This window comes from Saimiri boliviensis, chromosome 19 (genome assembly GCF_048565385.1).
Source record: "Saimiri boliviensis isolate mSaiBol1 chromosome 19, mSaiBol1.pri, whole genome shotgun sequence".
Taxonomy (NCBI): Eukaryota; Metazoa; Chordata; class Mammalia; order Primates; family Cebidae; genus Saimiri; species Saimiri boliviensis.
Window position 1 is genome coordinate 31,055,505 of NC_133467.1, and position 6,277 is coordinate 31,061,781.

General features: G+C 41.5%; 1 pseudogene; it reads left to right on the plus strand.

Moving 5' to 3' along the window:
* Window positions 1-368: 368 nt before the first annotated feature.
* LOC101043265 (actin-related protein 2/3 complex subunit 3 pseudogene) lies at window positions 369-1,178 on the plus strand (annotated as a pseudogene).
* Window positions 1,179-6,277: the final 5,099 nt, after the last annotated feature.

Consider the following 6,277-nt stretch of genomic DNA (forward strand, 5'->3'; position numbering starts at 1 on the left):
TGTATTTCTTCTTTTTCTAAAGTAAGAAATAAGAATAAAATTACGATATTGGCTGGCGTGATGGCTCATATCTGTAATGCTCGCACTTGGGGGGCCAAGTGGGAGGATTACTTGAGCCCAGGAGTTTGAGGCTGGCCTGGGCAATATAGTGAGACCTCAACTCTACAAAAAAACTAAAAACATTAGCCAGGCATAGTGGTGTGTGCCTGTAGTCCCAGCTACTTGGAAGGTTGAAGTGGGAGGATCACTTGAGTCTGGGAGGTTGAGGCTGCGGTGAACCGTGATCACACCACTGTACTCCAGCCTGGGCAACACAGTGAGTCTCTGTCTCAAGAACAACAAAAAAATTATGATATTCGAAACCCGGGCGCCTCCGAGATGCCGGCTTACCACTCTTCTCTCATGGATCCTGACACTAAACTCATTGGAAACATGGTACTGTTACCTATCAGAAGTCAATTCAAAGGACCTGCCCCCAGAGAGACAGAAGATACAGATATTGTGGATGAAGCCATCTGTTACTTCAAGGCCAATGTCTTCTTCAAGAACTATAAAATTAAGAATGAAGCTGACAGGACCTTGATATATATAACTCTCTACATTTCTGAGTGTCTGAAGAAACTCCAAAAATGCAATTCCAAAAGCCAAGGTGAGAAAGAAATGTATACACTGGGAATCACTAGTTTTCCCATTCCCGGAGAGTCTGGATTTCCACTTAATGCAATTTATGCCAAACCTACAAACAAACAGGAAGATGAAGTGATGAGAGCCTATTTACCACAGCTAAGGCAAGAGACTGGACTGAGACTTTGTGAGAAAGTTTTCGACCCTCAGAATGATAAACCCAGCAAGTGGTAGACTTGCTTTGTGAAGAGACAGTTCATAAACAAGAGTCTTTCAGGACCTGGACAGTGAAGGGAGCTCAGGCAGTCACTATCTCCAGAGCCCTGGGCAGCACTTTCCAGCAAGATATACACAATCTTTTGCCTTTATTTCATAAAGTTTTATATAGAAGAGAGAAGAGCATGTCTTTACTTGAAAAACTCTTGATCAAAAATTCGGGTAGGAGAAAACAAAGTGTGTTATCAAGGATGATTTGAAATTTTCTGTAGTATTAAGCTGCAACTTAATAAGAATAAGCAATAATAAAGAAATTTCTAACATTCCAAAAAAAATATGATATTTACTTTGGCAGAAGATTAAGGTGTGTAACAAAATATAGTTGCTTCATACCTTTGTCTAGTTTTTCATAAAAATTTGACTGGAAATATTGTCCATAAGGGGTTCCTTTGAGATTATTTTTTCTTGTGGTCAGGAATTTTAGGTCTCTCTCTCTCTCTCTCTCTCTCTCTCTCTCTCACACACACACACACACACACACACACACACACACACACACACTTTACTAAAGCAGAAAGGAATTTATTTTAGAGTCTCAGAACTATTCTAAAATAATGGAAAGTAGGAAGGCTGGCATTGCATCCTAGGCTTGGAGAATGGGCTGGCACTCAAGGGAGGGTCAACCTCAGGGAACACAACTGTGGGTGGTCACAGCCCCAGTCTTGTCGGGATGCTGCTGCTGGCTCCCTGGCTGTCAGGCTCTCTGAGGCTGCTCTGGTCTGCTGATGCTGCCACTACTGTAGTTATTACTGAACTGACTCCATGACTTGGTTCTCTGTCTGAAGATTTAGAATTCTGGGCTGCAACACCGACTGGCAAAGCCTAGGTCATCAGCCTGCATCATGCACTGTCCAGAGGGGTACGACGGAGAATGAGATCTTCATTTTCCTTAGTTAGAGGTGGGGCCCTGCCTCCCTCCGAATCTTACATTATACAGGGTGTGAGAGCAATTCCTCTAAAAGAGAAGAGGTGTTCTGGTGTGGGGTAGCCAGAAAAGGGTCAAAGGTCCACTCTACTCAGCCCCCAAAAGAGAAGGGTACAGGCTTTTCCATGAAAGAAGTAATTCTAATGAATAGTATCTCCAAATAAGGGATCTCTGGTTCTGGGGGAACTGCAAATGAATAGTGAACACAAAACATGCCATCTCACTATTCTACCAGTAAGTGAAAATTAAAACAGAAAGATGCCCTGAGAGGATTTTGAACAGGGGAAAGATGTAGCCAGAATGCTCACTTTCAAAGGGAGAGCCCTAATGCAGCATATAACCCACTTGAAATGTCTCAACTTGTAAGTGATATGGATTACAAAATTAAAAAATGCTGAAGTAATGGTATTTTTATTTTTAATTTAATTAATTAACTTTTAATTTTTTTCAGCCAAATATTTTATTTTTTATTTTTATTTTAGGTTTAGGGGTATATGTGCAGATCTCATGTGTAGGTAAATTGCATGTATATGTGCAGATCTCATGTGTAGGTAAACTGCATGTTGTAGGGGTTTGGTGTACAGATTATTTTGTTATCCAGGTAATAAGCATAGTACCTGATAGATAGGTTTTTGATCCTCACCCTCCTCCCACCCTCCACTCTTCAGTAGGCCCCGGTGTCCATTGTTCCTTTCTTTGGGTCTATGTGTATTTAATATTTAGCTCCCTTTTATAAGTGAGAAAATGCAGTATTTGGTTTTCTGTTCCAGTGTTAATTTGCTCAGGATAATGGCCACCAGTACCATCTATGTTGCTGCAAAGGACATGATCTTACTCCTTTTTACGGGCTGCACAGTATTCCATGGTATGTATGGGCCACATTTTCTTTATCCAGTCTACTGTTAATGGGCATTTAGGTTAATTCTATGTCTTTGTTGTGAATAGTGCTGCAATGAACATACGTATGCATGTATCTTTAGTAGTACCATTGATTTTCTTTGCGTATATACCTGATAGGATTGCTGGGTGAAATGGCAGCTCTGTTTGAAGTTCTTTGGTAAATTGCCAAACTGCTTTCCACAGTGGCTGGAGTACAGTGGCAAGATCTTGGGTTGTTGCAACCTCCACCTCCCATGTTCAAGCAATTCTCCTGCCTCAGCCTCCCAAGTAGCTGGATTTACAGGTGTGTGCCACCACTGCCAGGTAATTTTTGTATTATTTGGTAGAGATGGGGTTTCACCATGTTGGCCAGGCTGGTCTTGAACTGACCTCAAGTGATCTGCTTGCTTTTGCCTCCCAACGTTCAGGGATTACAGGTGTGAGCCATTGCACCCTGCCTTATTATTCACATTTTACTGACATGAACGCTGAGGTCCAGAGAGATGAAGTGGTTTGCCCAATGTCACAGGAAGTTCTCATTCCGGTGTACCAACTCTATGCTAATGTCAGAGCTAGCATTTTTTTCACCAAATCTAAGGTGCCATCAATAAAATGCACCACTGTTTTATGTACCACTCAAGATGAAATACAAACTATGATATGCCATTGAATGAAGATGCACTTAAAATCAGAGATATTAAAGTGTTAGACATAGTTTTATTTAAATTTAATTTATTTTTATTTTTTGAGATAGAGTCTTGCTCTGTCGCCCAGGCTGGAGTGAAGTGGTGCAATTGGCTCACTGCAACCTCTGTCTCCAGGGTTCAAGTGATTCTCCTGCCTCAGCCTCCTGAGTAGCTGGGATTACAGGCCTGTGCCACCACGCCCAGCTAATTTTTGTATTTTTAGTAGAGACGGGTTTCACCATGTTGGTCAGGCTGGTCTTGAACTCCCGACCTCATGATCTGCCCGCCTCGGCCTCCCAAAATGCTGGGATTACAGGCATGAGCCACTGTGCCCGGCTTGTTAGACATAGTTTTATAGGTAGCATAAATTTTATTTGGACTGGGCACAGTGGTTCACACCTATAATCCCAGCACTTTGGGAGAATGAGGTGGGGGGATCACTTGAGCCCAAGAGTTAGAGACCAGCCTGGGCAACATAGTGAGACCCCATCTCTACAAAAATTTAAAAAATTATCTGGGTATGGTGGCATGTGGCTGTAGTCCCAGCTACTCAGGAGGCAGAGGTGAGAGTATCACTTGAGCCAAGGAGGTCGAGGCTGCAGTTAGCCATAATTGTACCACTGCACTCCAGCCTGGGTGACAGAGCAAGACCATGTCTCAAAAAAAAAAAAAAAAAATCAAATATTTGTCTTGAACGTAGATACAGTTCAATTTTCTTTTCTTTTGTTAACATAGCTGGAAATATATAGTTCAATATTTTCTCTCCACAAATAAATAGTTAGCTTAACACATATGGTGCCTCATAAATCCTTTCTTAAGAACTGCTTTGAGAAACATGTAAACAGTGAAAAGTTCATGTTATTGTGTTAAGATAACAATGGGCATAAAGGATGTGGCATCACAGAGGAGGAAGTGATCCATTCCATTACTGAGGGAGAAGAGGTGTGAGTGACATTTACACCCAGGAAATTGAGGAATGACACTGGGACAGAAATGGCAAAGCAGGTATTGAAGCATCAGAGGAAGTTTGTCCTGGATTAGTGATTCCAAAATGTAATCTGGGGGCCAGTGTTACTTAAGAATGACACCCGACAAGAGTGTTTTCACTGGTTTGCAGCAAAATGAGAAAAGTAAGAAAAAATGTTATTTTTCATAAAATTTATTCAAGCTGATTTTTTTTTTTGGAGACAGAGTCTCATTCTGTTGCCAGGCTGGAGCACAGTGGCGCTATCTCAGCTCACTGCAACCTCTGCCTCCTGAGTTCAAGTGATTCCTCTGCCTCAGCCTCCCAAGTAGCTGGGACTACAGGTGCACACCACCACGCCTGGCTAATTTTTTGGATTTTAGTAGAGACGGGGTTTCACCATGTTGGTCAGGAGGGTCTCCATTTCCTGACCTTGTGATCCACCTGCCTCGGCCTCCCAAAGTGCTGGGATTACAGGCATCAGCCACTGGCCCTGAAAATTTATATTTATTTTGAGGTATGTCTTTCCTTCTTTCCTGTGCTGTCATTAACGTATATACCTGTGAAATCAGTTATATTTCTCTATATAAGCATCAAGCAATTAGAAAATAAAATTTCAAAAATATAGCATTTATAATAGCATCAAAAATGTCAAACACTGTCAGTGTGGTGGTTCATGCCTGTAATCTCAGCACTGTGGGAGGCCAAGGTGTGAGGATTGCTTGAACCCAAGAGTTCGAAACCAGCTAGGGCGACATAGTGAGATCCCATCTCTACAAAAAATAAAATAATTAGCCGGCTGTGGTGGTGTGTACCTGTGTTCCCAGCTACTTAGGAGGCTGAGGTGGGAGAATCACTTGCCTGGGTGGCAGGGTAAGACCTTGTCTTAAAAAAAAAAAAAAAAAAAAAAAATCAAATACTAAGAAACAACAAATGATACACAAAATCCCTATAAGGAAGCTATAAGATATGAAAAAACAATAAAAACCCAAATAAATGAAGAAACAAGGTGTACTCGATATTTTAAAAACATAAATTATTTCTAAAATGATCTATAGATTCAATGTAATTCCAATAAAATCCTAAAGGGCGCGTGCGCGTGCATGTGCGTGTGTATGTGTGTGTTGTGTGTGTGTAGAGGCAAATGACCAAGAATAACCAAAAAAGAACAAAGTGAGAAGCCTTGCTCTACTGGATGTCAAGACATTTCATAAACCTAAAACATTTGCATGTGGTATGGGCACAAGGAAGTGCTGATTTCCATCACAGTTAAGCTAGTGATGACTTTAAGGGAAGAGAGAGGTCTGTTACCTGGAAGGAGCATATGGGAAGCTTCTGGCTGCTGGCAAAATTTCATTTATTGGCTAGGATGATAATTACATGGGTATTTGCCTTTTTGTAATTCATTAAACTGCAAATTTAATGTCTTATATATTTTTCCATATATGTAACTTTTACAATAAAGCTTCTTTTGTTATCAGTAATAAAGCATAACCAAGCCACTTGGAGATGCAGATGTGGGGCTGGAGTCAGTTGGTGGGGAGGGGCTTTCTTCCACACCCTTCTCTCTTCACACACAAACATACTGTCACATACATACCTATACTCCCAGCACGTTGGGAGGCTGAGGCAGGAGGATGGTTTGTGCCCAGGAGTTCAAGACCAGCCTGGCAAACATGGTAAGAACCCGTCTCTACAAAAAATACAAAAATTAACAGGGTGTGATGTTGTGTGCCTGTAGTCCTAGGTACTTGGGAGGCTCAGGCAGGAGGATCACCTGAGCCTGGGAGGTTGAGACTGCAGTAAGCCGAGATTGTGCCACTGTACTCCATTCAGTGTAGGCAACAGAGTGAGACCTTGTCTCAACATACATACATACATACATACATACATACATACATATGTATATACATACAAGGGATT